The sequence below is a fragment of the Pongo abelii genome, chromosome 15 (genome assembly GCF_028885655.2).
Source record: "Pongo abelii isolate AG06213 chromosome 15, NHGRI_mPonAbe1-v2.0_pri, whole genome shotgun sequence".
In the NCBI taxonomy this organism is placed as follows: domain Eukaryota; kingdom Metazoa; phylum Chordata; class Mammalia; order Primates; family Hominidae; genus Pongo; species Pongo abelii.
Window position 1 is genome coordinate 20,610,877 of NC_072000.2, and position 24,561 is coordinate 20,635,437.

Here is a 24,561-nt window from a genome sequence, read left to right on the forward strand (position 1 = left end):
TGAACCTACCAATTGATAGAGAAGTTTGGAAACACTCTTTTTGTAGAATCTGCAAGTGGATATTTGGAGCCGTTTGAGGCCTATGCTGGAAAAGGAAATATCTTCACATAAAAACTGAACAGAAGCATTCTCAGAAACTTCTTTGTGTTGAGTGCATTCAACTCACAGACTTGAACTTACCTATAGAAAGAGCAGTTCTGAAACACTCTTTTGGTAAAATCTGCAAGGGGTTATTTGGAGCACTTCGAGGCCTGTGCTGGGTTTTGGAATATCTTCACCTAAAAACTACAGAGAAGCATTCTCAGAAAGTTCTTCATGATGCATTCATTCAACTCACAGAGTTGAACCTTCCTTTTGATAGAACAGTTTTGAAACACTCTTTTTGTAGAATCTGCAAGAGGATATTTGGAGCGTTTTGAGGCCTATGCTGGAAAAGGAAATATCTTCACATAAAAACTAGACAGAAGCATTCTCAGAAACTTCTGTGTGATGAGTGCATTCAACTCACAGACTTGAACGTTCCTCTCGAAAGAGCAGTTTTGAAACACTCCTTTTGTAGAATCTGCAAGTGTTTATTTGGAGCGCTTTGAGGCCTATGTTGGAAAAGGAAATATCTTCACATAAAAACTAGACAGAAGCATTCTCAGAAACTTCTTTGTGATGAGTGCATTCTACTCACAGTGTTGAAGCTTGCTTTTGATAGAGCAGTTTTGAAACACTCTTTTTGTAGAATCTGCAAGTGGATATTTGGAGCGCTTTGAGGCCTATGCTGGAAAAGGAAATGTCTTCACATAAAAACTAGACAGAAGCATTCCAGGAAACTTCTGTATGATAAGTGCATTCAACTCGCAGACTTGAACATTCCTTTTGATAGAACTCTTTTGAAACACTCCTTTTGTAGAATTTGCAAGTGTTTATTTGGAGCGCTTTGAGGCCTAAGCTGGAAAAGGAAATATCTTCACCTAAGAACTAGACAGAAGCATTCTCAGAAACTTCTTTCTGATGAGTGCATTCAACACACAGACTTGAACCTTGCTTTTGAAAGAGCAGCTTTGAAACACACTTTTCGTAGAATCTGCAAGTGGATATTTGGAGCGCTTTGAGGCCTATGCTGGGAAATGAAATCTCTTCACCTAAAAACTAGACAGAAGCATTCTGAGAAACTTCTGTGTGATGAGTGCATTCAACTCACAGACTTGAACGGTCCCTTTGATAGAACAGTTTGGAAACACTCCTTTTGTAGAATCTGCATGTGTTTATTTGGAGTTCTTTGAGGCCTATGCTGGAAAAGGAAATATCTTCATATAAAAACTAGATGGAAGCATTCTCAGAAACTTCTTTGTGATGAGTTCATTCAACTCACAGTGTTGAAGCTTGCTTTTGATAGAGCAGTTTTGAAACACTCTTTTTGTAGAATCTGCAAGTGGATATTTGGAGCCGTTTGAGGCCTATGCTGGAAAAGGAAATATCTTCACATAAAAACTGAACAGAAGCATTCTCAGAAACTTCTTTGTGTTGAGTGCATTCAACTCACAGACTTGAACTTACCTATAGAAAGAGCAGTTCTGAAACACTCTTTTGGTAAAATCGGCAAGGGGTTATTTGGAGCACTTCGAGGCCTGTGCTGGGTTTTGGAATATCTTCACCTAAAAACTACAGAGAAGCATTCTCAGAAAGTTCTTCATGATGCATTCATTCAACTCACAGAGTTGAACCTTCCTTTTGATAGAACAGTTTTGAAACACTCTTTTTGTAGAATCTGTAAGAGGATATTTGGAGCCTTTTGAGGCCTATGCTGGAAAAGGAAATATCTTCACATAAAAACTAGACAGAAGCATTCTCAGAAACTTCTGTGTGATGAGTGCATTCAACTCACAGACTTGAACGTTCCTCTCGAAAGAGCAGTTTTGAAACACTCCTTTTGTAGAATCTGCAAGTGTTTATTTGGAGCGCTTTGAGGCCTATGTTGGAAAAGGAAATATCTTCACATAAAAACTAGACAGAAGCATTCTCAGAAACTTCTTTGTGATGAGTGCATTCTACTCACAGTGTTGAAGCTTGCTTTTGATAGAGCAGTTTTGAAACACTCTTTTTGTAGAATCTGCAAGTGGATATTTGGAGCGCTTTGAGGCCTATGCTGGAAAAGGAAATGTCTTCACATAAAAACTAGACAGAAGCATTCCAGAAAACTTCTGTATGATAAGTGCATTCAACTCACAGACTTGAACGTTCCTTTTGATAGAACTCTTTTGAAACACTCCTTTTGTAGAATTTGCAAGTGTTTATTTGGAGCGCTTTAAGGCCTAAGCTGGAAAAGGAAATATCTTCACATAAAAACTAGACAGAAACATTCTCAGAAACTCCTTTGTGATGAGTGCATTCTACTCACAGTGTTGAAGCTTGCTTTTGATAGAGCAGTTTTGAAACACTCTTTTTGTAGAATCTGCAAGTGGATATTTGGAGCGCTTTGAGGCCTATGCTGGAAAAGGAAATGTCTTCACATAAAAACTAGACAGAAGCATTCCAGGAAACTTCTGTATGATAAGTGCATTCAACTCACAGACTTGAACCTTCCTTTTGATAGAATTCTTTTGAAACACTCCTTTTGTAGAATTTGCAAGTGTTTATTTGGAGCGCTTTGAGGCCTAAGCTGGAAAAGGAAATATCTTCACCTAAGAACTAGACAGAAGCATTCTCAGAAACTTCTTTCTGATGAGTGCATTCAACACACGGACTTGAACCTTGCTTTTGAAAGAGCAGCTTTGAAACACACTTTTCGTAGAATCTGCAAGTGGATATTTGGAGCGCTTTGAGGCCTATGCTGGGAAATGAAATCTCTTCACCTAAAAACTAGACAGAAGCATTCTGAGAAACTTCTGTGTGATGAGTGCATTCAACTCACAGACTTGAACGTTCCCTTTGATAGAGCAGTTTGGAAACACTCCTTTTGTAGAATCTGCATGTGTTTATTTGGAGTTCTTTGAGGCCTATGCTGGAAAAGGAAATATCTTCATATAAAAACTAGATGGAAGCATGCTCAGAAACTTCTTTGTGATGAGTTCATTCAACTCACAGAGTTGAACCTACCAATTGATAGAGAAGTTTGGAAACACTCTTTTTGTAGAATCTGCAAGTGGATATTTGGAGCCGTTTGAGGCCTATGCTGGAAAAGGAAATATCTTCACATAAAAACTGAACAGAAGCATTCTCAGAAACTTCTTTGTGTTGAGTGCATTCAACTCACAGACTTGAACTTACCTATAGAAAGAGCAGTTCTGAGACACTCTTTTGGTAAAATCTGCAAGGGGTTATTTGGAGCACTTCGAGGCCTGTGCTGGGTTTTGGAATATCTTCACCTAAAAACTACAGAGAAGCATTCTCAGAAAGTTCTTCATGATGCATTCATTCAACTCACAGAGTTGAACCTTCCTTTTGATAGAACAGTTTTGAAACACTCTTTTTGTAGAATCTGCAAGAGGATATTTGGAGCGTTTTGAGGCCTATGCTGGAAAAGGAAATATCTTCACATAAAAACTAGACAGAAGCATTCTCAGAAACTTCTGTGTGATGAGTGTATTCAACTCACAGACTTGAACGTTCCTCTCGAAAGAGCAGTTTTGAAACACTCCTTTTGTAGAATCTGCAAGTGTTTATTTGGAGCGCTTTGAGGCCTATGTTGGAAAAGGAAATATCTTCACATAAAAACTAGACAGAAGCATTCTCAGAAACTTCTTTGTGATGAGTGCATTCTACTCACAGTGTTGAAGCTTGCTTTTGATAGAGCAGTTTTGAAACACTCTTTTTGTAGAATCTGCAAGTGGATATTTGGAGCGCTTTGAGGCCTATGCTGGAAAAGGAAATGTCTTCACATAAAAACCAGACAGAAGCATTCCAGGAAACTTCTGTATGATAAGTGCATTCAACTCACAGACTTGAACGTTCCTTTTGATAGAACTCTTTTGAAACACTCCTTTTGTAGAATTTGCAAGTGTTTATTTGGAGCGCTTTGAGGCCTAAGCTGGAAAAGGAAATATCTTCACCTAAGAACTAGACAGAAGCATTCTCAGAAACTTCTTTCTGATGAGTGCATTCAACACACAGACTTGAACCTTGCTTTTGAAAGAGCAGCTTTGAAACACACTTTTCGTAGAATCTGCAAGTGGATATTTGGAGCGCTTTGAGGCCTATTCTGGGAAATGAAATCTCTTCACCTAAAAACTAGACAGAAGCATTCTGAGAAACTTCTGTGTGATGAGTGCATTCAACTCACAGACTTGAACGTTCCCTTTGATAGAGCAGTTTGGAAACACTCCTTTTGTAGAATCTGCATGTGTTTATTTGGAGTTCTTTGAGGCCTATGCTGGAAAAGGAAATATCTTCATATAAAAACTAGATGGAAGCATTCTCAGAAACTTCTTTGTGATGAGTTCATTCAACTCACAGAGTTGAACCTACCAATTGATAGAGAAGTTTGGAAACACTCTTTTTGTAGAATCTGCAAGTGTATATATGGAGCTGTTTGAGGCCTATGCTGGAAAAGGAAATATCTTCACATAAAAACTGAACAGAAGCATTCTCAGAAACTTCTTTGTGTTGAGTGCATTCAACTCACAGACTTGAACTTACCTATAGAAAGAGCAGTTCTGAAACACTCTTTTGGTAAAATCTGCAAGGGGTTATTTGGAGCACTTCGAGGCCTGTGCTGGGTTTTGGAATATCTTCACCTAAAAACTACAGAGAAGCATTCTCAGAAAGTTCTTCATGATGCATTCATTCAACTCACAGAGTTGAACCTTCCTTTTGATAGAACAGTTTTGAAACACTCTTTTTGTAGAATCTGCAAGAGGATATTTGGAGCGTTTTGAGGCCTATGCTGGAAAAGGAAATATCTTCACATAAAAACTAGACAGAAGCATTCTCAGAAACTTCTGTGTGATGAGTGCATTCAACTCACAGACTTGAACGTTCCTCTCGAAAGAGCAGTTTTGAAACACTCTTTTTGTAGAATCTGCAAGTGGATATTTGGAGCGCTTTGAGGCCTATGCTGGAAAAGGAAATGTCTTCACATAAAAACTAGACAGAAGCATTCCAGGAAACGTCTGTATGATAAGTGCATTCAACTCACAGACTTGAACCTTCCTTTTGATAGAATTCTTTTGAAACACTCCTTTTGTAGAATTTGCAAGTGTTTATTTGGAGCGCTTTGAGGCCTAAGCTGGAAAAGGAAATATCTTCACCTAAGAACTAGACAGAAGCATTCTCAGAAACTTCTTTCTGATGAGTGCATTCAACACACGGACTTGAACCTTGCTTTTGAAAGAGCAGCTTTGAAACACACTTTTCGTAGAATCTGCAAGTGGATATTTGGAGCGCTTTGAGGCCTATGCTGGGAAATGAAATCTCTTCACCTAAAAACTAGACAGAAGCATTCTGAGAAACTTCTGTGTGATGAGTGCATTCAACTCACAGACTTGAACGTTCCCTTTGATAGAGCAGTTTGGAAACACTCCTTTTGTAGAATCTGCATGTGTTTATTTGGAGTTCTTTGAGGCCTATGCTGGAAAAGGAAATATCTTCATATAAAAACTAGATGGAAGCATGCTCAGAAACTTCTTTGTGATGAGTTCATTCAACTCACAGAGTTGAACCTACCAATTGATAGAGAAGTTTGGAAACACTCTTTTTGTAGAATCTGCAAGTGGATATTTGGAGTCGTTTGAGGCCTATGCTGGAAAAGGAAATATCTTCACATAAAAACTGAACAGAAGCATTCTCAGAAACTTCTTTGTGTTGAGTGCATTCAACTCACAGACTTGAACTTACCTATAGAAAGAGCAGTTCTGAGACACTCTTTTGGTAAAATCTGCAAGGGGTTATTTGGAGCACTTCGAGGCCTGTGCTGGGTTTTGGAATATCTTCACCTAAAAACTACAGAGAAGCATTCTCAGAAAGTTCTTCATGATGCATTCATTCAACTCACAGAGTTGAACCTTCCTTTTGATAGAACAGTTTTGAAACACTCTTTTTGTAGAATCTGCAAGAGGATATTTGGAGCGTTTTGAGGCCTATGCTGGAAAAGGAAATATCTTCACATAAAAACTAGACAGAAGCATTCTCAGAAACTTCTGTGTGATGAGTGTATTCAACTCACAGACTTGAACGTTCCTCTCGAAAGAGCAGTTTTGAAGCACTCCTTTTGTAGAATCTGCAAGTGTTTATTTGGAGCGCTTTGAGGCCTATGTTGGAAAAGGAAATATCTTCACATAAAAACTAGACAGAAGCATTCTCAGAAACTTCTTTGTGATGAGTGCATTCTACTCACAGTGTTGAAGCTTGCTTTTGATAGAGCAGTTTGGAAACACTCTTTTTGTAGAATCTGCAAGTGGATATTTGGAGCGCTTTGAGGCCTATGCTGGAAAAGGAAATGTCTTCACATAAAAACTAGACAGAAGCATTCCAGGAAACTTCTGTATGATAAGTGCATTCAACTCACAGACTTGAACGTTCCTTTTGATAGAACTCTTTTGAAACACTCCTTTTGTAGAATTTGCAAGTGTTTATTTGGAGCGCTTTGAGGCCTAAGCTGGAAAAGGAAATATCTTCACCTAAGAACTAGACAGAAGCATTCTCAGAAACTTCTTTCTGATGAGTGCATTCAACACACAGACTTGAACCTTGCTTTTGAAAGAGCAGCTTTGAAACACACTTTTCGTAGAATCTGCAAGTGGATATTTGGAGCGCTTTGAGGCCTATTCTGGGAAATGAAATCTCTTCACCTAAAAACTAGACAGAAGCATTCTGAGAAACTTCTGTGTGATGAGTGCATTCAACTCACAGACTTGAACGTTCCCTTTGATAGAGCAGTTTGGAAACACTCCTTTTGTAGAATCTGCATGTGTTTATTTGGAGTTCTTTGAGGCCTATGCTGGAAAAGGAAATATCTTCATATAAAAACTAGATGGAAGCATTCTCAGAAACTTCTTTGTGATGAGTTCATTCAACTCACAGAGTTGAACCTACCAATTGATAGAGAAGTTTGGAAACACTCTTTTTGTAGAATCTGCAAGTGGATATTTGGAGCCGTTTGAGGCCTATGCTGGAAAAGGAAATATCTTCACATAAAAACTGAACAGAAGCATTCTCAGAAACTTCTTTGTGTTGAGTGCATTCAACTCACAGACTTGAACTTACCTATAGAAAGAGCAGTTCTGAAACACTCTTTTGGTAAAATCTGCAAGGGGTTATTTGGAGCACTTCGAGGCCTGTGCTGGGTTTTGGAATATCTTCACCTAAAAACTACAGAGAAGCATTCTCAGAAAGTTCTTCATGATGCATTCATTCAACTCACAGAGTTGAACCTTCCTTTTGATAGAACAGTTTTGAAACACTCTTTTTGTAGAATCTGCAAGAGGATATTTGGAGCGTTTTGAGGCCTATGCTGGAAAAGGAAATATCTTCACATAAAAACTAGACAGAAGCATTCTCAGAAACTTCTGTGTGATGAGTGTATTCAACTCACAGACTTGAACGTTCCTCTCGAAAGAGCAGTTTTGAAACACTCCTTTTGTAGAATCTGCAAGTGTTTATTTGGAGCGCTTTGAGGCCTATGTTGGAAAAGGAAATATCTTCACATAAAAACTAGACAGAAGCATTCTCAGAAACTTCTTTGTGATGAGTGCATTCTACTCACAGTGTTGAAGCTTGCTTTTGATAGAGCAGTTTGGAAACACTCTTTTTGTAGAATCTGCAAGTGGATATTTGGAGCGCTTTGAGGCCTATGCTGGAAAAGGAAATGTCTTCACATAAAAACTAGACAGAAGCATTCCAGGAAACTTCTGTATGATATGTGCATTCAACTCACAGACTTGAACGTTCCTTTTGATAGAACTCTTTTGAAACACTCCTTTTGTAGAATTTGCAAGTGTTTATTTGGAGCGCTTTGAGGCCTAAGCTGGAAAAGGAAATATCTTCACCTAAGAACTAGACAGAAGCATTCTCAGAAACTTCTTTCTGATGAGTGCATTCAACACACAGACTTCAACCTTGCTTTTGAAAGAGCAGCTTTGAAACACACTTTTCGTAGAATCTGCAAGTGGATATTTGGAGCGCTTTGAGGCCTATGCTGGGAAATGAAATCTCTTCACCTAAAAACTAGACAGAAGCATTCTGAGAAACTTCTGTGTGATGAGTGCATTCAACTCACAGACTTGAACGGTCCCTTTGATAGAACAGTTTGGAAACACTCCTTTTGTAGAATCTGCATGTGTTTATTTGGAGTTCTTTGAGGCCTATGCTGGAAAAGGAAATATCTTCATATAAAAACTAGATGGAAGCATTCTCAGAAACTTCTTTGTGATGAGTTCATTCAACTCACAGAGTTGAACCTACCAATTGATAGAGAAGTTTGGAAACACTCTTTTTGTAGAATCTGCAAGTGGATATTTGGAGCCGTTTGAGGCCTATGCTGGAAAAGGAAATATCTTCACATAAAAACTGAACAGAAGCATTCTCAGAAACTTCTTTGTGTTGAGTGCATTCAACTCACAGACTTGAACTTACCTATAGAGAGAGCAGTTCTGAAACACTCTTTTGGTAAAATCTGCAAGGGGTTATTTGGAGAACTTCGAGGCCTGTGCTAGGTTTTGGAATATCTTCACCTAAAAACTACAGAGAAGCATTCTCAGAAAGTTCTTCATGATGCATTCATTCAACTCACAGACTTGAACATTCCTTTTGATAGAACTCTTTTGAAACACTCCTTTTGTAGAATTTGCAAGTGTTTATTTGGAGCGCTTTGAGGCCTAAGCTGGAAAAGGAAATATCTTCACCTAAGAACTAGACAGAAGCATTCTCAGAAACTTCTTTCTGATGAGTGCATTCAACACACAGACTTGAACCTTGCTTTTGAAAGAGCAGCTTTGAAACACACTTTTCGTAGAATCTGCAAGTGGATATTTGGAGCGCTTTGAGGCCTATGCTGGGAAACGAAATCTCTTCACCTAAAAACTAGACTGAAGCATTCTGAGAAACTTCTGTGTGATGAGTGCATTCAACTCACAGACTTGAACGTTCCCTTTGATAGAGCAGTTTGGAAACACTCCTTTTGTAGAATCTGCATGTGTTTATTTGGAGTTCTTTGAGGCCTATGCTGGAAAAGGAAATATCTTCATATAAAAACTAGATGGAAGCATTCTCAGAAACTTCTTTGTGATGAGTTCATTCAACTCACAGAGTTGAACCTACCAATTGATAGAGAAGTTTGGAAACACTCTTTTTGTAGAATCTGCAAGTGTATATATGGAGCTGTTTGAGGCCTATGCTGGAAAAGGAAATATCTTCACATAAAAACTGAACAGAAGCATTCTCAGAAACTTCTTTGTGTTGAGTGCATTCAACTCACAGACTTGAACTTACCTATAGAAAGAGCAGTTCTGAAACACTCTTTTGGTAAAATCTGCAAGGGGTTATTTGGAGCACTTCGAGGCCTGTGCTGGGTTTTGGAATATCTTCACCTAAAAACTACAGAGAAGCATTCTCAGAAAGTTCTTCATGATGCATTCATTCAACTCACAGAGTTGAACCTTCCTTTTGATAGAACAGTTTTGAAACACTCTTTTTGTAGAATCTGCAAGAGGATATTTGGAGCGTTTTGAGGCCTATGCTGGAAAAGGAAATATCTTCACATAAAAACTAGACAGAAGCATTCTCAGAAACTTCTGTGTGATGAGTGCATTCAACTCACAGACTTGAACGTTCCTCTCGAAAGAGCAGTTTTGAAACACTCTTTTTGTGGAATCTGCAAGTGGATATTTGGAGCGCTTTGAGGCCTATGCTGGAAAAGGAAATGTCTTCACATAAAAACTAGACAGAAGCATTCCAGGAAACTTCTGTATGATAAGTGCATTCAACTCACAGACTTGAACCTTCCTTTTGATAGAATTCTTTTGAAACACTCCTTTTGTAGAATTTGCAAGTGTTTATTTGGAGCGCTTTGAGGCCTAAGCTGGAAAAGGAAATATCTTCACCTAAGAACTAGACAGAAGCATTCTCAGAAACTTCTTTCTGATGAGTGCATTCAACACACGGACTTGAACCTTGCTTTTGAAAGAGCAGCTTTGAAACACACTTTTCGTAGAATCTGCAAGTGGATATTTGGAGCGCTTTGAGGCCTATGCTGGGAAATGAAATCTCTTCACCTAAAAACTAGACAGAAGCATTCTGAGAAACTTCTGTGTGATGAGTGCATTCAACTCACAGACTTGAACGTTCCCTTTGATAGAGCAGTTTGGAAACACTCCTTTTGTAGAATCTGCATGTGTTTATTTGGAGTTCTTTGAGGCCTATGCTGGAAAAGGAAATATCTTCATATAAAAACTAGATGGAAGCATGCTCAGAAACTTCTTTGTGATGAGTTCATTCAACTCACAGAGTTGAACCTACCAATTGATAGAGAAGTTTGGAAACACTCTTTTTGTAGAATCTGCAAGTGGATATTTGGAGCCGTTTGAGGCCTATGCTGGAAAAGGAAATATCTTCACATAAAAACTGAACAGAAGCATTCTCAGAAACTTCTTTGTGTTGAGTGCATTCAACTCACAGACTTGAACTTACCTATAGAAAGAGCAGTTCTGAGACACTCTTTTGGTAAAATCTGCAAGGGGTTATTTGGAGCACTTCGAGGCCTGTGCTGGGTTTTGGAATATCTTCACCTAAAAACTACAGAGAAGCATTCTCAGAAAGTTCTTCATGATGCATTCATTCAACTCACAGAGTTGAACCTTCCTTTTGATAGAACAGTTTTGAAACACTCTTTTTGTAGAATCTGCAAGAGGATATTTGGAGCGTTTTGAGGCCTATGCTGGAAAAGGAAATATCTTCACATAAAAACTAGACAGAAGCATTCTCAGAAACTTCTGTGTGATGAGTGTATTCAACTCACAGACTTGAACGTTCCTCTCGAAAGAGCAGTTTTGAAACACTCCTTTTGTAGAATCTGCAAGTGTTTATTTGGAGCGCTTTGAGGCCTATGTTGGAAAAGGAAATATCTTCACATAAAAACTAGACAGAAGCATTCTCAGAAACTTCTTTGTGATGAGTGCATTCTACTCACAGTGTTGAAGCTTGCTTTTGATAGAGCAGTTTTGAAACACTCTTTTTGTAGAATCTGCAAGTGGATATTTGGAGCGCTTTGAGGCCTATGCTGGAAAAGGAAATGTCTTCACATAAAAACCAGACAGAAGCATTCCAGGAAACTTCTGTATGATAAGTGCATTCAACTCACAGACTTGAACGTTCCTTTTGATAGAACTCTTTTGAAACACTCCTTTTGTAGAATTTGCAAGTGTTTATTTGGAGCGCTTTGAGGCCTAAGCTGGAAAAGGAAATATCTTCACCTAAGAACTAGACAGAAGCATTCTCAGAAACTTCTTTCTGATGAGTGCATTCAACACACAGACTTGAACCTTGCTTTTGAAAGAGCAGCTTTGAAACACACTTTTCGTAGAATCTGCAAGTGGATATTTGGAGCGCTTTGAGGCCTATTCTGGGAAATGAAATCTCTTCACCTAAAAACTAGACAGAAGCATTCTGAGAAACTTCTGTGTGATGAGTGCATTCAACTCACAGACTTGAACGTTCCCTTTGATAGAGCAGTTTGGAAACACTCCTTTTGTAGAATCTGCATGTGTTTATTTGGAGTTCTTTGAGGCCTATGCTGGAAAAGGAAATATCTTCATATAAAAACTAGATGGAAGCATTCTCAGAAACTTCTTTGTGATGAGTTCATTCAACTCACAGAGTTGAACCTACCAATTGATAGAGAAGTTTGGAAACACTCTTTTTGTAGAATCTGCAAGTGTATATATGGAGCTGTTTGAGGCCTATGCTGGAAAAGGAAATATCTTCACATAAAAACTGAACAGAAGCATTCTCAGAAACTTCTTTGTGTTGAGTGCATTCAACTCACAGACTTGAACTTACCTATAGAAAGAGCAGTTCTGAAACACTCTTTTGGTAAAATCTGCAAGGGGTTATTTGGAGCACTTCGAGGCCTGTGCTGGGTTTTGGAATATCTTCACCTAAAAACTACAGAGAAGCATTCTCAGAAAGTTCTTCATGATGCATTCATTCAACTCACAGAGTTGAACCTTCCTTTTGATAGAACAGTTTTGAAACACTCTTTTTGTAGAATCTGCAAGAGGATATTTGGAGCGTTTTGAGGCCTATGCTGGAAAAGGAAATATCTTCACATAAAAACTAGACAGAAGCATTCTCAGAAACTTCTGTGTGATGAGTGCATTCAACTCACAGACTTGAACGTTCCTCTCGAAAGAGCAGTTTTGAAACACTCTTTTTGTAGAATCTGCAAGTGGATATTTGGAGCGCTTTGAGGCCTATGCTGGAAAAGGAAATGTCTTCACATAAAAACTAGACAGAAGCATTCCAGGAAACGTCTGTATGATAAGTGCATTCAACTCACAGACTTGAACCTTCCTTTTGATAGAATTCTTTTGAAACACTCCTTTTGTAGAATTTGCAAGTGTTTATTTGGAGCGCTTTGAGGCCTAAGCTGGAAAAGGAAATATCTTCACCTAAGAACTAGACAGAAGCATTCTCAGAAACTTCTTTCTGATGAGTGCATTCAACACACGGACTTGAACCTTGCTTTTGAAAGAGCAGCTTTGAAACACACTTTTCGTAGAATCTGCAAGTGGATATTTGGAGCGCTTTGAGGCCTATGCTGGGAAATGAAATCTCTTCACCTAAAAACTAGACAGAAGCATTCTGAGAAACTTCTGTGTGATGAGTGCATTCAACTCACAGACTTGAACGTTCCCTTTGATAGAGCAGTTTGGAAACACTCCTTTTGTAGAATCTGCATGTGTTTATTTGGAGTTCTTTGAGGCCTATGCTGGAAAAGGAAATATCTTCATATAAAAACTAGATGGAAGCATGCTCAGAAACTTCTTTGTGATGAGTTCATTCAACTCACAGAGTTGAACCTACCAATTGATAGAGAAGTTTGGAAACACTCTTTTTGTAGAATCTGCAAGTGGATATTTGGAGTCGTTTGAGGCCTATGCTGGAAAAGGAAATATCTTCACATAAAAACTGAACAGAAGCATTCTCAGAAACTTCTTTGTGTTGAGTGCATTCAACTCACAGACTTGAACTTACCTATAGAAAGAGCAGTTCTGAGACACTCTTTTGGTAAAATCTGCAAGGGGTTATTTGGAGCACTTCGAGGCCTGTGCTGGGTTTTGGAATATCTTCACCTAAAAACTACAGAGAAGCATTCTCAGAAAGTTCTTCATGATGCATTCATTCAACTCACAGAGTTGAACCTTCCTTTTGATAGAACAGTTTTGAAACACTCTTTTTGTAGAATCTGCAAGAGGATATTTGGAGCGTTTTGAGGCCTATGCTGGAAAAGGAAATATCTTCACATAAAAACTAGACAGAAGCATTCTCAGAAACTTCTGTGTGATGAGTGTATTCAACTCACAGACTTGAACGTTCCTCTCGAAAGAGCAGTTTTGAAGCACTCCTTTTGTAGAATCTGCAAGTGTTTATTTGGAGCGCTTTGAGGCCTATGTTGGAAAAGGAAATATCTTCACATAAAAACTAGACAGAAGCATTCTCAGAAACTTCTTTGTGATGAGTGCATTCTACTCACAGTGTTGAAGCTTGCTTTTGATAGAGCAGTTTGGAAACACTCTTTTTGTAGAATCTGCAAGTGGATATTTGGAGCGCTTTGAGGCCTATGCTGGAAAAGGAAATGTCTTCACATAAAAACTAGACAGAAGCATTCCAGGAAACTTCTGTATGATAAGTGCATTCAACTCACAGACTTGAACGTTCCTTTTGATAGAACTCTTTTGAAACACTCCTTTTGTAGAATTTGCAAGTGTTTATTTGGAGCGCTTTGAGGCCTAAGCTGGAAAAGGAAATATCTTCACCTAAGAACTAGACAGAAGCATTCTCAGAAACTTCTTTCTGATGAGTGCATTCAACACACAGACTTGAACCTTGCTTTTGAAAGAGCAGCTTTGAAACACACTTTTCGTAGAATCTGCAAGTGGATATTTGGAGCGCTTTGAGGCCTATTCTGGGAAATGAAATCTCTTCACCTAAAAACTAGACAGAAGCATTCTGAGAAACTTCTGTGTGATGAGTGCATTCAACTCACAGACTTGAACGTTCCCTTTGATAGAGCAGTTTGGAAACACTCCTTTTGTAGAATCTGCATGTGTTTATTTGGAGTTCTTTGAGGCCTATGCTGGAAAAGGAAATATCTTCATATAAAAACTAGATGGAAGCATTCTCAGAAACTTCTTTGTGATGAGTTCATTCAACTCACAGAGTTGAACCTACCAATTGATAGAGAAGTTTGGAAACACTCTTTTTGTAGAATCTGCAAGTGGATATTTGGAGCCGTTTGAGGCCTATGCTGGAAAAGGAAATATCTTCACATAAAAACTGAACAGAAGCATTCTCAGAAACTTCTTTGTGTTGAGTGCATTCAACTCACAGACTTGAACTTACCTATAGAAAGAGCAGTTCTGAAACACTCTTTTGGTAAAATCTGCAAGGGGTTATTTGGAGCACTTCGAGGCCTGTGCTGGGTTTTGGAATATCTTCACCTAAAAACTACAGAGAAGCATTCTCAGAAAGTTCTTCATGATGCATTCATTCAACTCACAGAGTTGAACCTTCCTTTTGATAGAACAGTTTTGAAACACTCTTTTTGTAGAATCTGCAAGAGGATATTTGGAGCGTTTTGAGGCCTATGCTGGAAAAGGAAATATCTTCACATAAAAACTAGACAGAAGCATTCTCAGAAACTTCTGTGTGATGAGTGTATTCAACTCACAGACTTGAACGTTCCTCTCGAAAGAGCAGTTTTGAAACACTCCTTTTGTAGAATCTGCAAGTGTTTATTTGGAGCGCTTTGAGGCCTATGTTGGAAAAGGAAATATCTTCACATAAAAACTAGACAGAAGCATTCTCAGAAACTTCTTTGTGATGAGTGCATTCTACTCACAGTGTTGAAGCTTGCTTTTGATAGAGCAGTTTGGAAACACTCTTTTTGTAGAATCTGCAAGTGGATATTTGGAGCGCTTTGAGGCCTATGCTGGAAAAGGAAATGTCTTCACATAAAAACTAGACAGAAGCATTCCAGGAAACTTCTGTATGATATGTGCATTCAACTCACAGACTTGAACGTTCCTTTTGATAGAACTCTTTTGAAACACTCCTTTTGTAGAATTTGCAAGTGTTTATTTGGAGCGCTTTGAGGCCTAAGCTGGAAAAGGAAATATCTTCACCTAAGAACTAGACAGAAGCATTCTCAGAAACTTCTTTCTGATGAGTGCATTCAACACACAGACTTCAACCTTGCTTTTGAAAGAGCAGCTTTGAAACACACTTTTCGTAGAATCTGCAAGTGGATATTTGGAGCGCTTTGAGGCCTATGCTGGGAAATGAAATCTCTTCACCTAAAAACTAGACAGAAGCATTCTGAGAAACTTCTGTGTGATGAGTGCATTCAACTCACAGACTTGAACGGTCCCTTTGATAGAACAGTTTGGAAACACTCCTTTTGTAGAATCTGCATGTGTTTATTTGGAGTTCTTTGAGGCCTATGCTGGAAAAGGAAATATCTTCATATAAAAACTAGATGGAAGCATTCTCAGAAACTTCTTTGTGATGAGTTCATTCAACTCACAGAGTTGAACCTACCAATTGATAGAGAAGTTTGGAAACACTCTTTTTGTAGAATCTGCAAGTGGATATTTGGAGCCGTTTGAGGCCTATGCTGGAAAAGGAAATATCTTCACATAAAAACTGAACAGAAGCATTCTCAGAAACTTCTTTGTGTTGAGTGCATTCAACTCACAGACTTGAACTTACCTATAGAGAGAGCAGTTCTGAAACACTCTTTTGGTAAAATCTGCAAGGGGTTATTTGGAGAACTTCGAGGCCTGTGCTAGGTTTTGGAATATCTTCACCTAAAAACTACAGAGAAGCATTCTCAGAAAGTTCTTCATGATGCATTCATTCAACTCACAGACTTGAACATTCCTTTTGATAGAACTCTTTTGAAACACTCCTTTTGTAGAATTTGCAAGTGTTTATTTGGAGCGCTTTGAGGCCTAAGCTGGAAAAGGAAATATCTTCACCTAAGAACTAGACAGAAGCATTCTCAGAAACTTCTTTCTGATGAGTGCATTCAACACACAGACTTGAACCTTGCTTTTGAAAGAGCAGCTTTGAAACACACTTTTCGTAGAATCTGCAAGTGGATATTTGGAGCGCTTTGAGGCCTATGCTGGGAAACGAAATCTCTTCACCTAAAAACTAGACTGAAGCATTCTGAGAAACTTCTGTGTGATGAGTGCATTCAACTCACAGACTTGAACGTTCCCTTTGATAGAGCAGTTTGGAAACACTCCTTTTGTAGAATCTGCATGTGTTTATTTGGAGTTCTTTGAGGCCTATGCTGGAAAAGGAAATATCTTCATATAAAAACTAGATGGAAGCATTCTCAGAAACTTCTTTGTGATGAGTTCATTCAACTCACAGAGTTGAACCTACCAATTGATAGAGAAGTTTGGAAACACTCTTTTTGTAGAATCTGCAAGTGTATATATGGAGCTGTTTGAGGCCTATGCTGGAAAAGGAAATATCTTCACATAAAAACTGAACAGAAGCATTCTCAGAAACTTCTTTGTGTTGAGTGCATTCAACTCACAGACTTGAACTTACCTATAGAAAGAGCAGTTCTGAAACACTCTTTTGGTAAAATCTGCAAGGGGTTATTTGGAGCACTTCGAGGCCTGTGCTGGGTTTTGGAATATCTTCACCTAAAAACTACAGAGAAGCATTCTCAGAAAGTTCTTCATGATGCATTCATTCAACTCACAGAGTTGAACCTTCCTTTTGATAGAACAGTTTTGAAACACTCTTTTTGTAGAATCTGCAAGAGGATATTTGGAGCGTTTTGAGGCCTATGCTGGAAAAGGAAATATCTTCACATAAAAACTAGACAGAAGCATTCTCAGAAACTTCTGTGTGATGAGTGCATTCAACTCACAGACTTGAACGTTCCTCTCAAAAGAGCAGTTTTGAAACACTCCTTTTGTAGAATCTGCAAGTGTTTATTTGGAGCGCTTTGAGGCCTATGTTGGAAAAGGAAATATCTTCACATAAAAACTAGACAGAAGCATTCTCAGAAACTTCTTTGTGATGAGTGCATTCTACTCACAGTGTTGAAGCTTGCTTTTGATAGAGCAGTTTTGAAACACTCTTTTTGTAGAATCTGCAAGTGGATATTTGGAGCGCTTTGAGGCCTATGCTGGAAAAGGAAATGTCTTCACATAAAAACTAGACAGAAACATTCCAGGAAACTTCTGTATGATAAGTGCATTCAACTCACAGACTTGAACATTCCTTTTGATAGAACTCTTTTGAAACACTCCTTTTGTAGAATTTGCAAGTGTTTATTTGGAGCGCTTTGAGGCCTAAGCTGGAAAAGGAAGTATCTTCACCTAAGAACTAGACAGAAGCATTCTCAGAAACTTCTTTCTGATGAGTGCATTCAACACACAGACTTGAACCTTGCTTTTGAAAGAGCAGCTTTGAAACACACTTTTCGTAGAATCTGCAAGTGGATATTTGGAGCGCTTTGAGGCCTATGCTGGGAAATGAAATCTCTTCACCTAAAAACTAGACAGAAGCATTCTGAGAAACTTCTGTGTGATGAGTGCATTCAACTCACAGACTTGAACGGTCCCTTTGATAGAACAGTTTGGAAACACTCCTTTTGTAGAATCTGCATGTGTTTATTTGGAGTTCTTTGAGGCCTATGCTGGAAAAGGAAATATCTTCATATAAAAACTAGATGGAAGCATTCTCAGAAACTTCTTTGTGATGAGTTCATTCAACTCACAGAGTTGAACCTACCAATTGATAGAGAAGTTTGGAAACACTCTTTTTGTAGAATCTGCAAGTGGATATTTGGAGCCGTTTGAGGCCTATGCTGGAAAAGGAAATATCTTCAGATAAAAACTGAACAGAAGCATTCTCAGAAACTTCTTTGTGTTGAGTGCATTCAACTCACAGACTTGAACTTACCTATAGAAAGAGCAGTTCTGAAACACTCTTTTGGTAAAATCTGCAAGGGGTTATTTGGAGCACTTCGAGGCCTGTGCTGGGTTTTGGAATATCTTCACCTAAAAACTACAGAGAAGCATTCTCAGAAAGTTCTTCATGATGCATTCATTCAACTCACAGAGTTGAACCTTCCTTTTGATAGAACAGTTTTGAAACACTCTTTTTGTAGAATCTGCAAGAGGATATTTGGAGCGTTTTGAGGCCTATGCTGGAAAAGGAAATATCTTCACATAAAAACTAGACAGAAGCATTCTCAGAAACTTCTGTGTGATGAGTGCATTCAACTCACAGACTTGAACGTTCCTCTCGAAAGAGCAGTTTTGAAACACTCCTTTTCTAGAATCTGCAAGTGTTTATTTGGAGCGCTTTGAGGCCTATGTTGGAAAAGGAAATATCTTCACATAAAAACTAGACAGAAGCATTCTCAGAAACTTCTTTGTGATGAGTGCATTCTACTCACAGTGTTGAAGCTTGCTTTTGTTAGAGCAGTTTGGAAACACTCTTTTTGTAGAATCTGCAAGTGGATATTTGGAGCGCTTTGAGGCCTATGCTGGAAAAGGAAATGTCTTCACATAAAAACTAGACAGAAGCATTCCAGGAAACTTCTGTATGGTAAGTGCATTCAACTCACAGACTTGAACATTCCTTTTGATAGAACTCTTTTGAAACACTCCTTTTGTAGAATTTGCAAGTGTTTATTTGGAGCGCTTTGAGGCCTAAGCTGGAAAAGGAAATATCTTCACCTAAGAACTAGACAGAAGCATTCTCAGAAACTTCTTTCTGATGAGTGCATTCAACACACAGACTTGAACCTTGCTTTTGAAAGAGCAGCTTTGAAACACACTTTTCGTAGAATCTGCAAGTGGATATTTGGAGCGCTTTGAGGCCTATGCTGGGAAATGAAATCTCTTCACCTAAAAACTAGACAGAAGCATTCTGAGAAACTTCTGTGTGATGAGTGCATTCAACTCACAGACTTGAACGGTCCCTTTGATAGAACAGTTTGGAAACACTCCTTTTGTAGAATCTGCATGTGTTTATTTGGAGTTCTTTGAGGTCTATGCTGGAAAAGGAAATATCTTCATATAAAAACTAGATGGAAGCATTCTCAGAAACTTCTTTGTGATGAGTTCATTCAACTCACAGAGTTGAACCTACCAATTGATAGAGAAGTTTGGAAACACTCTTTTTGTATAATCTGCAAGTGGATATTTGGAGCCGTTTGAGGCCTATGCTGGAAAAGGAAATATCTTCACATAAAAACTGAACAGAAGCATTCTCAGAAACTTCTTTGTGTTGAGTGCATTCAACTCACAGACTTGAACTTACCTATAGAAAGAGCAGTTCTGAAACACTCTTTTGGTAAAATCGGCAAGGGGTTATTTGGAGCACTTCGAGGCCTGTGCTGGGTTTTGGAATATCTTCACCTAAAAACTACAGAGAAGCATTCTCAGAAAGTTCTTCATGATGCATTCATTCAACTCACAGAGTTGAACCTTCCTTTTGATAGAACAGTTTTGAAACACTCTTTTTGTAGAATCTGTAAGAGGATATTTGGAGCCTTTTGAGGCCTATGCTGGAAAAGGAAATATCTTCACATAAAAACTAGACAGAAGCATTCTCAGAAACTTCTGTTTGATGAGTGCATTCAACTCACAGACTTGAACGTTCCTCTCGAAAGAGCAGTTTTGAAACACTCCTTTTGTAGAATCTGCAAGTGTTTATTTGGAGCGCTTTGAGGCCTATGTTGGAAAAGGAAATATCTTCACATAAAAACTAGACAGAAGCATTCTCAGAAACTTCTTTGTGATGAGTGCATTCTACTCACAGTGTTGAAGCTTGCTTTTGATAGAGCAGTTTTGAAACACTCTTTTTGTAGAATCTGCAAGTGGATATTTGGAGCGCTTTGAGGCCTATGCTGGAAAAGGAAATGTCTTCACATAAAAACTAGACAGAAGCATTCCAGAAAACTTCTGTATGATAAGTGCATTCAACTCACAGACTTGAACGTTCCTTTTGATAGAACTCTTTTGAAACACTCCTTTTGTAGAATTTGCAAGTGTTTATTTGGAGCGCTTTAAGGCCTAAGCTGGAAAAGGAAATATCTTCACATAAAAACTAGACAGAAACATTCTCAGAAACTCCTTTGTGATGAGTGCATTCTACTCACAGTGTTGAAGCTTGCTTTTGATAGAGCAGTTTTGAAACACTCTTTTTGTAGAATCTGCAAGTGGATATTTGGAGCGCTTTGAGGCCTATGCTGGAAAAGGAAATGTCTTCACATAAAAACTAGACAGAAGCATTCCAGGAAACTTCTGTATGATAAGTGCATTCAACTCACAGACTTGAACATTCCTTTTGATAGAACTCTTTTGAAACACTCCTTTTGTAGAATTTGCAAGTGTTTATTTGGAGCGCTTTGAGGCCTAAGCTGGAAAAGGAAATATCTTCACCTAAGAACTAGACAGAAGCATTCTCAGAAACTTCTTTCTGATGAGTGCATTCAACACACAGACTTGAACCTTGCTTTTGAAAGAGCAGCTTTGAAACACACTTTTCGTAGAATCTGCAAGTGGATATTTGGAGCGCTTTGAGGCCTATGCTGGGAAATGAAATCTCTTCACCTAAAAACTAGACAGAAGCATTCTGAGAAACTTCTGTGTGATGAGTGCATTCAACTCACAGACTTGAACGGTCCCTTTGATAGAACAGTTTGGAAACACTCCTTTTGTAGAATCTGCATGTGTTTATTTGGAGTTCTTTGAGGCCTATGCTGGAAAAGGAAATATCTTCATATAAAAACTAGATGGAAGCATTCTCAGAAACTTCTTTGTGATGAGTTCATTCAACTCACAGAGTTGAACCTACCAATTGATAGAGAAGTTTGGAAACACTCTTTTTGTAGAATCTGCAAGTGGATATTTGGAGCCGTTTGAGGCCTATGCTGGAAAAGGAAATATCTTCACATAAAAACTGAACAGAAGCATTCTCAGAAACTTCTTTGTGTTGAGTGCATTCAACTCACAGACTTGAACTTACCTATAGAAAGAGCAGTTCTGAAACACTCTTTTGGTAAAATCTGCAAGGGGTTATTTGGAGCACTTCGAGGCCTGTGCTGGGTTTTGGAATATCTTCACCTAAAAACTACAGAGAAGCATTCTCAGAAAGTTCTTCATGATGCATTCATTCAACTCACAGAGTTGAACCTTCCTTTTGATAGAACAGTTTTGAAACACTCTTTTTGTAGAATCTGCAAGAGGATATTTGGAGCGTTTTGAGGCCTATGCTGGAAAAGGAAATATCTTCACATAAAAGCTAGACAGAAGCATTCTCAGAAACTTCTGTGTGATGAGTGCATTCAACTCACAGACTTGAACGTTCCTCTCGAAAGAGCAGTTTTGAAACACTCTTTTTGTAGAATCTGCAAGTGGATATTTGGAGCGCTTTGAGGCCTATGCTGGAAAAGGAAATGTCTTCACATAAAAACTAGACAGAAGCATTCCAGGAAACTTCTGTATGATAAGTGCATTCAACTCACAGACTTGAACCTTCCTTTTGATAGAATTCTTTTGAAACACTCCTTTTGTAGAATTTGCAAGTGTTTATTTGGAGCGCTTTGAGGCCTAAGCTGGAAAAGGAAATATCTTCACCTAAGAACTAGACAGAAGCATTCTCAGAAACTTCTTTCTGATGAGTGCATTCAACACACGGACTTGAACCTTGCTTTTGAAAGAGCAGCTTTGAAACACACTTTTCGTAGAATCTGCAAGTGGATATTTGGAGCGCTTTGAGGCCTATGCTGGGAAATGAAATCTCTTCACCTAAAAACTAGACAGAAGCATTCTGAGAAACTTCTGTGTGATGAGTGCATTCAACTCACAGACTTGAACGTTCCCTTTGATAGAGCAGTTTGGAAACACTCCTTTTGTAGAATCTGCATGTGTTTATTTGGAGTTCTTTGAGGCCTATGCTGGAAAAGGAAATATCTTCATATAAAAACTAGATGGAAGCATGCTCAGAAACTTCTTTGTGATGAGTTCATTCAACTCACAGAGTTGAACCTACCAATTGATAGAGAAGTTTGGAAACACTCTTTTTGTAGAATCTGCAAGTGGATATTTGGAGCCGTTTGAGGCCTATGCTGGAAAAGGAAATATCTTCACATAAAAACTGAACAGAAGCATTCTCAGAAACTTCTTTGTGTTGAGTGCATTCAACTCACAGACTTGAACTTACCTATAGAAAGAGCAGTTCTGAGACACTCTTTTGGTAAAATCTGCAAGGGGTTATTTGGAGCACTTCGAGGCCTGTGCTGGGTTTTGGAATATCTTCACCTAAAAACTACAGAGAAGCATTCTCAGAAAGTTCTTCATGATGCATTCATTCAACTCACAGAGTTGAACCTTCCTTTTGATAGAACAGTTTTGAAACACTCTTTTTGTAGAATCTGCAAGAGGATATTTGGAGCGTTTTGAGGCCTATGCTGGAAAAGGAAATATCTTCACATAAAAACTAGACAGAAGCATTCTCAGAAACTTCTGTGTGATGAGTGTATTCAACTCACAGACTTGAACGTTCCTCTCGAAAGAGCAGTTTTGAAACACTCCTTTTGTAGAATCTGCAAGTGTTTATTTGGAGCGCTTTGAGGCCTATGTTGGAAAAGGAAATATCTTCACATAAAAACTAGACAGAAGCATTCTCAGAAACTTCTTTGTGATGAGTGCATTCTACTCACAGTGTTGAAGCTTGCTTTTGATAGAGCAGTTTTGAAACACTCTTTTTGTAGAATCTGCAAGTGGATATTTGGAGCGCTTTGAGACCTATGCTGGAAAAGGAAATGTCTTCACATAAAAACTAGACAGAAGCATTCCAGGAAACTTCTGTATGATAAGTGCATTCAACTCACAGACTTGAACGTTCCTTTTGATAGAACTCTTTTGAAACACTCCTTTTGTAGAATTTGCAAGTGTTTATTTGGAGCGCTTTGAGGCCTAAGCTGGAAAAGGAAATATCTTCACCTAAGAACTAGACAGAAGCATTCTCAGAAACTTCTTTCTGATGAGTGCATTCAACACACAGACTTGAACCTTGCTTTTGAAAGAGCAGCTTTGAAACACACTTTTCGTAGAATCTGCAAGTGGATATTTGGAGCGCTTTGAGGCCTATGCTGGGAAATGAAATCTCTTCACCTAAAAACTAGACAGAAGCATTCTGAGAAACTTCTGTGTGATGAGTGCATTCAACTCACAGACTTGAACGTTCCCTTTGATAGAGCAGTTTGGAAACACTCCTTTTGTAGAATCTGCATGTGTTTATTTGGAGTTCTTTGAGGCCTATGCTGGAAAAGGAAATATCTTCATATAAAAACTAGATGGAAGCATTCTCAGAAACTTCTTTGTGATGAGTTCATTCAACTCACAGAGTTGAACCTACCAATTGATAGAGAAGTTTGGAAACACTCTTTTTGTAGAATCTGCAAGTGTATATATGGAGCTGTTTGAGGCCTATGCTGGAAAAGGAAATATCTTCACATAAAAACTGAACAGAAGCATTCTCAGAAACTTCTTTGTGTTGAGTGCATTCAACTCACAGACTTGAACTTACCTATAGAAAGAGCAGTTCTGAAACACTCTTTTGGTAAAATCTGCAAGGGGTTATTTGGAGCACTTCGAGGCCTGTGCTGGGTTTTGGAATATCTTCACCTAAAAACTACAGAGAAGCATTCTCAGAAAGTTCTTCATGATGCATTCATTCAACTCACAGAGTTGAACCTTCCTTTTGATAGAACAGTTTTGAAACACTCTTTTTGTAGAATCTGCAAGAGGATATTTGGAGCGTTTTGAGGCCTATGCTGGAAAAGGAAATATCTTCACATAAAAACTAGACAGAAGCATTCTCAGAAACTTCTGTGTGATGAGTGCATTCAACTCACAGACTTGAACGTTCCTCTCAAAAGAGCAGTTTTGAAACACTCCTTTTGTAGAATCTGCAAGTGTTTATTTGGAGCGCTTTGAGGCCTATGTTGGAAAAGGAAATATCTTCACATAAAAACTAGACAGAAGCATTCTCAGAAACTTCTTTGTGATGAGTGCATTCTACTCACAGTGTTGAAGCTTGCTTTTGATAGAGCAGTTTTGAAACACTCTTTTTGTAGAATCTGCAAGTGGATATTTGGAGCGCTTTGAGGCCTATGCTGGAAAAGGAAATGTCTTCACATAAAAACTAGACAGAAACATTCCAGGAAACTTCTGTATGATAAGTGCATTCAACTCACAGACTTGAACATTCCTTTTGATAGAACTCTTTTGAAACACTCCTTTTGTAGAATTTGCAAGTGTTTATTTGGAGCGCTTTGAGGCCTAAGCTGGAAAAGGAAGTATCTTCACC